Genomic DNA, 10,407 nt, shown 5'->3' on the forward strand with positions numbered 1-10,407 from the left:
AAATACCACCAAATCAATACAAACTCTTCTAGAAAATTGAAGAAGAGGAAATACTTCCTAACTCCTTTTAGTAGGTCAGCATTACTCTAATAACAAAACCAAATAAAGATTAGAAAAGAAAGTTAAATACCAATATCCCATAAGATCTTAGATGCAAAAATTCTCAACAAACTATTAGCAAACAAAATCCGGGAATATATTAAAAGAAAAATAGACTTCATCCAAGTGGGGTTCATTTGAGGAAATGCAAACCTGGTTCAGCATTAGAAAATCAACTAAAATAGTGCTCGCTTCAGCAGCACATATACTAAAATTGGAACGATACAGAAAAGATTAGCATGGCCCCTGCACAAGTATGACACACAAATTCGTGAAGTGTTCCATATTTTTTTGAGGAGGGCACCTATTGGGATGAGCACTGGGTGTTGTATGGAAACCAATTTGACAATAAATTTCATATTAAAAAAATAATTTAAAAAAGAAGCAAGATCTCCAAAAAAAAAAAAAAGAAAAGAAAAGAAAATCAACTAAAATAATTCATTATATTAGCAGAATAATGAAGAAAATTATCTAATCCTGTCAATATATGGGGGGGAGCTTTTAGCAAAGTTCAACATTTATTCATGATTTAAAACTCTCAGGAAACTAACAGTAAAGGAAGGCTTCCTTAACCTGATAAAGGGATTTTACTTAAAACTGAGCATTGTCCTTATAGTTAATGATGAAAGACTGAATGCTTTTCCACAAGACTGAGAACCAGGCAAAAATGTCCTTTCTCACAATTTTATTCAACTGTACTGTAAGTTCTAGAGAGTTGAATAAGACATGGAAAAGAATAAAAGGCACATAGACTGGAAAAATGGAAAGAAGTATATCTGTATTCACAAACAACACGTCTATGTAGAAAATCCTAAAGCATCTTTAAAAAGCTTCTAAATTCATAAGTCAGTTTGGAAAGTTCAAAAGATATCAAATCAATATACAAAGATCACTTGTATTTTTATATACTTTCAAGCAATAACTGGGAATTGAAACATAAAAGTACAGTAAAATTTACAACAGAGATAAATGATATACGTAGGTATAAATCTAACAAAATATGCATACAATAAGCATGCTGAAAACTATAAAACACTGATGAAATAAATCAAAGAAAATTTAATAAATGAAGAGATATACAGTGTTCATGGATTGGAAGCCTGAATACTATTAAGAAATAAATAAATTATTTCTAAATATATATATATGTGTGTGTATATATATATATATATATATATATATTCATATATATTCAACCCAACCCAAATCAAAAGAAAAAGGTGGCCTTTTTCTTTTTCTTTGTGGATAATTAGTAACCTGAGTCTAAACTGCATATGGAAAAGCAAAGAAACTAGAAGAGTTCAATTAATTTTGAAAATTAAGTACAAAATTGAAGCCTAGCACTACCTAATTCAAGATTTAATATGAAGCTCCAGTCATCAAAATATTGTGGTAGTGGTGAAGTGATAAGCAAATGAATGGGGAAAAGTCCAGAAAAATACCCACAGCATCATTTCAAGTGATTTTTTAAAATGTTTATTTATTTGAGAGACAGAGCATGAATGGGGGAGGGTCAGAGAGAGGGAGACACAGAATCTGAAACAGGCTCCAGGCTCCGAGCTGTCAGCACAGAGCCGGACGCAGGGCTCGAACTTACAGACCGCAAGATCATGACCTGAGCCGAAATCTGCCGCTTAACCGACCGAGCCACCCAGGCGCCCCTCAAGTGATTTTTTTTTTAAGTATAAAGGAATTACAGTGAAGGGAACATAGTCTATTTTTGAAAATAGTGATCGAAAAAATGCACATCCATGTTTCCGGTATAAATAATGAATCTCAACCCATATTTTATTAACTCATAATGTTCATAGACCAAAATGTAAAATACAAAACCATAGAACTTCTGGCAGAAAATATAGGAGAAAATTCTTGTGATCTCAGGCTAGACAGAGAGTTTTTATATAGTTTGTAGAGTCTTTAGATAGAAAATATTCAACTAGAATGAGAGGAGAAAACAAAATGGAACAAAAAATTCAACAAATAAACTTTAGTATATTGCAAATGAATAAAAGCCCACGCTAAGGTGGGTAGGTAAGAAACAAACTAACCTGGGACTTCAGTTAAACATTCAACTCTTGATTTTGGCTCAGGTCCTAATCTCAAGGTTCCCGGGATTGAATCCACACTGACAGTGTAGAACCTGCTTGGGATTCTCTCTTCTCTCTCTCTGCCCTTCCTCCACCCATGCACATGCAGGCTCTCACTGTCTCTCTCAAAATAAATAATTTTTTTTTTAAAGAAAAGAACTAACCTTAAGTTACTTTGGGAATCAATATTTTGGATACTGTAAGTCAAAGGCCAAACGAACTATAAGAAAGTACATTTACTATATTTAGCAGATTTGTTTCTTGCAGGGGTATGGGTAAGCAATTCTGAAAATAAATTTTGTGTATATTAGGTTTGAAAGAATCAGTAAGTATATTGTAGATAATGAGAGTCAAGTTTCTTACTTGAAAAATTGCAGAAAAAAATTGCAATTTAAAAATATGAGAACACTGGAGTAGGGGATGTGGTGATGGATTACAATGAGAAGTCTCAGTATGAATTCATGGTTTTATGCCACGAAGGCACCTTCAGATATGTAACTTAAGACATGTGTGTATGTTTGGCTGAGTACTATATATCCTACATCTACTGAGACGGCTTGGATGGATGTTACTAAATAACATGCTAGTAGCAGTGAACACACTTAGCACCCAGATCTTGATGTCTCGATAGCATTCTCTAATTAAAGGAATCAAGTGCTCTTTGACAAAATAGTTGATTCCAGCGCTGGGGCAAGCAAATGCAAAACAAGCCTGGAGTATCTTGTGGCGGCATACAATAAGGAAGTACTCAAACTGAAAGATCATAAAGCCAACCTGTAAGAGTTCCTGTTGGCCGAAGCTGGAAATTTTTGAGAAAGAAAATTAACAAAGATAGTGTTAGGTTATAGCCTACAGAATAAGGTAAATACCAAACATCCCATACTGAATAAATGAGGAAGAAGTAGCAGCTCTTCCTTACAAAGTGCTTTCAATTAATAAATGTAGAAAGACAAAGGAGATGGAAAATGACCATTAGAAAGTTACAGTAATAATTATTGCAAACAAGATCCAAAGATGGATGCCAAAAGCAGTAGGCAAAAGTTGGAAAAGAAGGGGATATTTTTCCATTTCAAATTACCTATTTCCCCCCAAGATATTAATTAATTCTAAAGGAGAAAATAGTAGCATTATGGGAATAGCGGACACCACTTTAATTAAGTGATCAAGTTTAAACAAGACATATCAATATCACGTACCCTTTGATATGATACATTTACAAGGACACATCATTTCTATGGTATTCTTGCCAATAATGCATACCCTTCATCTAATTATGAAAAAAAAAAAAGATGAGACAAATACAAACTATAGGGCATTCTACAAAATAACTAGCCACCACTATTCAAAACTATCACAATCATAAAAGACAGGAAAGGCTAGGGAACTTTCACAGATTGGGAAAGACCAAAAAGACATGAAGCTAAATGAATTGTGGTATCCTGGATTGGATCCCAGAAGAGAAGAAGTATTATTAGTGGTAAACTGGTGAAATCCAAATAAAATTGGCAGTTAAGAGTGTTGTACCAAACTTAATTTCTTAATTTTGAGAATTATGCTAAGGTTTACACAAGATGTTGGGAAGCTGGGTGAAGTATACATGGGAACTTTCTGAATTAATTTTGTCTAATGTAATTTTAACGTAAGCCTAAAATTATTTTAAAATAAAAGTTTCAAAAGTTACATATTAAATATCTCTTATGGGGCACCTGGGTGGCTCAGTCAGATAAGCGTCCAGCCGGCTCAGGTCATGATCTGAGTGAGTTCGAGCCCCGTGGCAGGCTCTTTGCTGACAGCTCAGAGCGTGGAGCCTGCTTCAGATTCTGTGTCTCCCTCTCTCTCTCTGCCCTTCCCCCACTCATGCTCTGTCTCTCTCCTTCAAAATGAATAAACATTAAAAAAAATTTAATGTCTCTTATAATATTGCATCATATTGTTATTGCATATAACACTAGTTATTGACTACATTCTTGATCCTTTGGATAGTACAATATTTTTCTAGCCCTTGGGATAATATAGTATTTTGAAAGGGGTTGTCATGGGTAGTAGTATGATGATGACGATGAATCTATGTGAGAATATTAACTAGTTCAATTCTCCTTTAAGCTCAAAATGAGACTGAAAAAAACATCTTCTGACATATAGGTAAGAAAATAATGTTCCTTCCTAACTCTGATTCTCCCATCTTTCAGATAGAATGGATTCTATGTAAAAGACCATGCCAATTGCGGGGGAAAAAAAATCTGATTTTTTGCTATATTCCATAGGATCATATGTGGCACAAGCTAAAATGGAATTGAAAGGTCAGGCCCAGGGTCACAGAACGAGTAAGTTTCAATGCTGTTGTTTCCTGAGCAGCCCCAGTCCGGGGCTTTTTGGACCATCCTTTGTTGCATCCCACATAATAAATTTTATACAGCATATTAAGGGTTTCAGTTGGATTGTTTTAATAAAAGTAATAAAATTTGTAATTAATTTTAAATTTAGTAATTGGAGAACAAGGGAAATGTTCCTTTAATGAAATTTCCTTGCATGATTTCTCAGATGGTTTTGCCATCACCAGTTTCACTGAGAACATCACCCTGTTGGAAGCTGCAATCTGAACAGATGAAGCACCTTTCAACCCAAGTAATTACCTCCCAGGGCTATAAACCCTCTGTGTCCAACACATAACCAAGCCTTGTCATTAAAATATAAATTACCTTTCCCTTTTTGATCTGTTTTAAAAGAGAATTGCAGGCTCCACAGCTGACTACCAGGCAGTGGGTAGAAGAAATGGGAGTAGAGAAGAATGTTGGCCTGGAAAGAAGCTTTTTCTTCCCTGAAAATGAGCTGTGCTTTGAGGATTGAGTTAGGAGAATGTTGGGGATTAAAGTGATAGGTGGGGATGGGACTAGAAAAGCAAGAAACAATTAAAGCAACAGCTGCCTCGCATCCCTTCCGCTCTTTGGCTTTTTCTTATCCACTCTCAATGCATGTTTGCCCCTAGTAGGCTGCAGAGCAGAAAAAAAAAAAAAAAAAAAAAAAACCCTAAAACAGTCACCATGGAATTTTTTTTTCTTCCACAACATTTTCAGTACAAATAACTTCAGGACACACACGCATCTCAAACATTAAATTAACAGCCTTTTATCCTTCGCTGCCACCAAGATCCCCCAGTTGTATAAAAATGATTGGAAAATATTGCCTGGTGGACCTCTTGGGCAACCTGAACTTCTGAAAAACAATAGCTACAACAGATGTTTCTTTCATATGATCTGTGTTTGATCTCCTAAATAATGTTTCACTACCACGGGCTTGGCAAAGGGTCAGGAAATGTGTATAATTTAAGGGGAAAATATGGAAACAAAGAAAAATCCCATGATATCCTGAAACAACTGCTACAAATTCTGATGATCAAAATATGGCTTATGTTACGGCAAATAATCTTTATTTTAAATGTCTAATTTCCAAAGATACTTAAGGTTCCAGACAAAGGCAGGCAGCCGTTTGCAATAAAGCCGTACCATTTCATTTTGCAGACAATAGTAAAGAAGTCTTAAGACAACAAAACACATATGGATGTCAAAAAGTCAGGTCTCTCTCATGCTGTCCACCAACTTCTTCAAATCAGCTTTTGAAAATCAGGTCTATGAGTCGTCCAACCTGACTTTCAGAAGTTTATTTATATGTCTTATATAACTTTCTTCTTATTTATTCCACGTAATCCTTCTTTTGAGACAAAAAGCCGCCAGTTACTCATAATGAAGCTCCATATGCTTGGAGAGTACCACTGAGTTATTTTCTCTCAAAAAATCTCTCCCTCACACACATGAAAAACATTTCCCCCAACTTTTTAAACCTATATGCAAGGATCCTTTTCTCTTTCCTATGATCCCTGTAAATATTAAAACGTGTGGTCTTATTCTTGGAAATACACTAAGAAAATATTTTCTTTTATTTGAAAAATTGCCCACAACCAACATGGTCAAAAAAGTTTAGCCTAAAAAGCCTAAATTATATTCTTCTTCCATTTTAAGTACTGTTAGCTAAAATAACGCTCTCCATCGTAAGTCAACTCAATTGCACCTTTATTTGGTGTCACTCAGAAAGCTGCAATCATTAAAACACAGACTCTCAGGGATCAGGTTTCTGGAAAAAGCTGCATGTGCCAGTGGTTTGAATTGACGTATAGTGATGCCATGCTTACCTTAGTAAAGGAGTACACATGGAATCAATGCGATCTGTCATGCAAAGCATTTGTACTTATAAAGTATGAAGTTCATGGTCACAATTTGGAAGAATGCCAAGCCCATGAAACAATATCTCACCCATCTTTGTCTTGACCATTCACAATGGTAGAACACATGCAGTATAAACCAGAAAGGGAAACAATTTTATTTAGGACCAACAAGAGAGATACAAAGTTATTTCAATTTAGAGTCAAGTAAAATCTGCTCCATACTCAAAAGCCATGATGTTAAATGTAAACGGGTACTGCTATTTCTTTCAAGAGCCACAGAAGTGATTTTCCCCCATATTTTTTTCATAGTCCTCTTATCTCAGTTTCATTGCTATATATGTTCTTTTAATTCAAACTCCTCAAAACAAAAACAAAAACAAAAACAAAAACAAAAACAACAAACAAACCTATCCTTCCCTTAGGTGTCCCTCCACAGCACAATCTATTGCACTTCTAAACTATGGAACATAGCAATTCTTTAGCCATATGGCTTTTAGTAACTGAAATGAGATCCCAGGAGTGAAATGCCTTATATTCAAGATCAGTTTCCTTCTCAAACTTAAGATATAATAAGATTTGAACTTTGACTGATGAAAGTAAATGCAATTGTGAGAAAAAAAAAATTAGGTAGTGAGAAATTCCCTATAAAACAAATTCCCATAGGAATCCCTAAACTCAAAGTGGGAATTACCGATTTTTGAAGAATTTACCATCTATCTACACCTAAGTGAAAAATCATGTTATGTTAAAAGATGCAAATGCTTGTTAGTTAAATTTGTCATCATATGTCACTGCTTTGTATGCACCATCTGTTTTTTTTTTTTTGTTTTTTTTTTCTGTTTTGAATTAAGTTGGGGGGGGATATATTTTGAATGTGGCTAACTTTGACAGAATAACTCCACTTATTCTTGTCTTTTAAGGTGCCTTCCTATTTAATAATAGACATCTTTACTCATATTTATATAGTTAATTTTTTAAAAGGGGAGGGGAAAAGAATGTCTTCATCTCTAATGTTTGATCTAAATATCTTTTACATGGTGGATAAAGATTACTACATTTAATAAGTTTTCCCTTAGGTGTCAATTATTTTAAATCCAGATTTCACTGATTTCTATAAGAATGTGGTGGTTATTTAGACCATGAATACCTCTAAAGAGATCAAAGGCCTTTAGAAGACTAATGTATAAAGTCGAAATAAACCTTTCTGTTGCAATGGTTTTGCGAAGATCCTTTTCCAAATCAAAGGCAGCAGAGCCCACTACTGGCATAGTTGTTGAAACTTTTCTCTAGTCAAATAATCGAATGTTGCTTGGAGCTAAACTTGTATTGAATAAAAGCAAAGTCTAGGCATATAAATAAGACAACTTTTCAGCTAGCTTTCAAAACCCAGTGATGTATTGCAATAGGGTATCATGATCTGTTTAAAGATCAGCATTAGGATGATCACATCACATATGACATTTTGGAGACATACTTTTGGAAAGCTGTAATTCCTCTGAGCAACTAAGGACCAACTGCGACAGTAAGTCAGCCAAGTTGCTGGAATAAAGTAAGGAAGGAAACTCTAACTGAAGGTGTAGGAGCTACGTGACCCTCTCCTACTTCTATGAACTATGTTTTACAAATGGAGTGATCAATGTGAGTTAAATCAACAAATGTTGATTATGTGTTACTATTCCACAAAGAAAAACGGCAGAGAAATTCGTTTTAGCTTTGGTTTTGAATGAAGGGGATCTTAGTTTCCTTTGGTGGCTATAAAAAGTACCACAAACGAGGTACCTGAAAAACACAGAAACTTGTTCGTTCACAGTTCTGGAGGCCTTAAGTCTGAAATAAGTTGTCACTTATTTCTGGAGGCCAAAATCGAGGTGTCAGCAAGACTGTGCTTCTTCCAGAGGCTCTAGGGGAGAATCCGTCCTGTGCTTCCTTCAGCTTTGGTGGCTGCTGGTATTCCTTAGCTTGTGGCTCCATAACTCCAACCTCTGTCTTTGAGTCCCAGTGCCTTCTCTGGGGTCTATAATTAAATCCCCCACTCTCTCTGTCTTATAAGGATACATGTAATCGCATTCAGGGCCAGCCCACATAATTCATGATAATCTCCCCATCTCAAAGGCCATAACTTAATTGCATCTATAAAAACCCTTTTCTCTAATATGGTAACATTCACAAATTCCAGGGATTAAAATATGAATGTCTTTTAGGGGCCCCTTTCAACATACAATAGAGAAATAAAATATCTCTCCAAAAATTCATAGTTATGAACTGATCCTCATCTGATTTAAGGTTCTTTAAGATACTCAATACAAGACTTAATTTTGAATCATCATCAGGTAGCAGCTTTACATACCTGATATAAGTAATTGCAAAATCTCTCTCAGAGAATACATCCTTATGTCTGGACCTCAGAGAAAAAAGGACCTGAAGGAAAATGACTTGTCAATAAAGAAAAAGAAAAATGCACAAGAAAACAAAATTATTTTTAAAAAGTATATATATTGCAGGATACAAAATCAATGTACAGAAGTCAGTTGCATTCTTATACACTAACAATGAAGCAACAGAAAGACAAATAAAGAAACTGATCCCATTGACAATTGCACCAAGAAGCGTAAAATACCTAGGAATAAATCTAACCAAAGATGTAAAAGATCTGTAGGCTGAAAACTATAGAAAGCTTATGAAGGTAATTGAAGAAGATATAAAGAAATGGAAAGACATTCCCTGCTCATGGATTGGAAGAATAAATATTGTCAAAATGTCAATACCACCCAAAGCTATCTACACATTCAATGCAATCCCAGTCAAAATTGCACCAGCATTCTTCTCGAAACTAGAACAAGCAATCCTAAAATTCATATGGGACCACAAAAGGTCCCGAATAGCCAAAGTGATTTTTGAAGAAGAAGACCAAAGCAGGAGGCATCACAATCCCAGACTTTAGCCTCTACTACAAAGCTGTAATCATCAAGACAGCATGGTATTGGCACAAAAACAGACACATAGACCAATGGAATAGAATAGAAACCCCAGAACTAGACCCACAAATGTATGGCCAACTAATCTTTGACAAAGCAGAAAAGAACATCCAATGGAAAAAAGACAGCCTCTTTAACAAATGGTGCTGGGAGAACTGGACAGCAACATGCAGAAGGTTGAAACTAGACCACTTTCTCACACCATTCACAAAAATAAACTCAAAATGGATAAAGGACCTGAATGTGAGACAGGAAACCATCAAAACCTTAGAGGAGAAAGCAGGAAAAGACCTCTCTGACCTCAGCCGTAGCAATCTCTTACTCGACACATCCCCAAAGGCAAGGGAATTAAAAGCAAAAGTGAATTACTGGGACCTTATGAAAATAAAAAGCTTCTGCACAGCAAAGGAAACAACCAACAAAACTAAAAGGCAACCAACGGAATGGGAAAAGATATTTGCAAATGACATATCGGACAAAGGGCTAGTATCTAAAATCTATAAAGAGCTCACCAAACTCCACACCCAAAAAACAAATAACCCAGTGAAGAAATGGGCAGAAAACATGAATAGACACTTCTCTAAAGAAGACATCCGGATGGCCAACAGGCACATGAAAAGATGCTCAACGTCGCTCCTTATCAGGGAAATACAAATCAAAACCACACTCAGATATCATCTCACACCAGTCAGAGTGGCCAAAATGAACAAATCTATAGATGCTGGAGAGGATGTAGAGAAACAGGAACCCTCTTGCACTGTTGGTGGGAATGCAAATTGGTGCAGCCACTCTGGAAAACAGTGTGGAGGTTCCTCAGAAAATTAAAAATAGACCTACCCTATGACCAAGCAATAGCACTGCTAGGAATTTACCCAAGGGATACAGGAGTACTGATGCATAGGGGCACTTGTACCCCAATGTTTATAGCAGCACTTTCAACATTAGCCAAATTATGGAAAGAGCCGAAATGTCCATCAACTGATGAATGGATAAAGAAATTGTGGTTTATATACACAATGGAGTACTA

General features: G+C 35.6%; 1 non-coding gene across 1 annotated transcript; it reads left to right on the plus strand.

Moving 5' to 3' along the window:
- Window positions 1–283: 283 nt before the first annotated feature.
- LOC124529566 (U6 spliceosomal RNA) lies at window positions 284–390 on the plus strand. The gene has a single exon (XR_006966429.1). It is a non-coding gene; the product is annotated as a U6 spliceosomal RNA (small nuclear RNA).
- The last annotated feature ends 10,017 nt before the right edge of the window (window positions 391–10,407 follow it).

The sequence above is a fragment of the Lynx rufus genome, unplaced genomic scaffold, assembly GCF_022079265.1.
Source record: "Lynx rufus isolate CCGP_SWC_20201006 ecotype Redwood Valley unplaced genomic scaffold, mLynRuf1.p SCAF_6, whole genome shotgun sequence".
In the NCBI taxonomy this organism is placed as follows: domain Eukaryota; kingdom Metazoa; phylum Chordata; class Mammalia; order Carnivora; family Felidae; genus Lynx; species Lynx rufus.